The following is a 369-nucleotide window of genomic DNA, read 5'->3' on the forward strand; positions in this document are numbered from 1 at the left end:
CCTCTGTGCCCCACCCCTATCCCTGCTCGCTCCCACCAGGAATCTGGACCCCCTGTCTCTCTTCTGCTGCCCCCACCAGAGCTCTGAGTTAATATTTGAAATGTGGAAATGAAAATAAGTGCTTGGAAGAGGAACACTAAAAGCAATTTGCTGGGATATGTTCATCATTTGCTGGATGCCAACTTGGAAAAACAGAGCAGAGCTCTGAGGCCATGCCATCAAGGTTTGGATAGGGGCGGGGGTTGCATGAAGGCGCTTAAACATCCTGCCCTTAAAGTCAGGAAGTCACTGGGCTATCCGTTAATGAATGCCCTCTCTGCTTTATCCCCAGGTAGTGTTCCAGGGGCCATGAATCCTTATCTTTGGTTT

At 49.6% G+C, this 369-nt stretch overlaps 1 long non-coding RNA gene across 1 annotated transcript in view; it reads left to right on the top strand.

Annotated features, from left to right (window-relative positions):
- Positions 1-42: 42 nt before the first annotated feature.
- Positions 43-369, top strand: part of LOC116092079 — a 25488-nt gene continuing 25161 nt past the window's right edge. Inside the window, exon 1 of the long non-coding RNA XR_004119163.1 lies at positions 43-223. This is a non-coding gene — a long non-coding RNA (uncharacterized LOC116092079). The remainder of the gene's footprint in view (positions 224-369) is intronic.

This window comes from Mastomys coucha, chromosome X, assembly GCF_008632895.1.
Source record: "Mastomys coucha isolate ucsf_1 chromosome X, UCSF_Mcou_1, whole genome shotgun sequence".
NCBI lineage: Eukaryota > Metazoa > Chordata > Mammalia > Rodentia > Muridae > Mastomys > Mastomys coucha.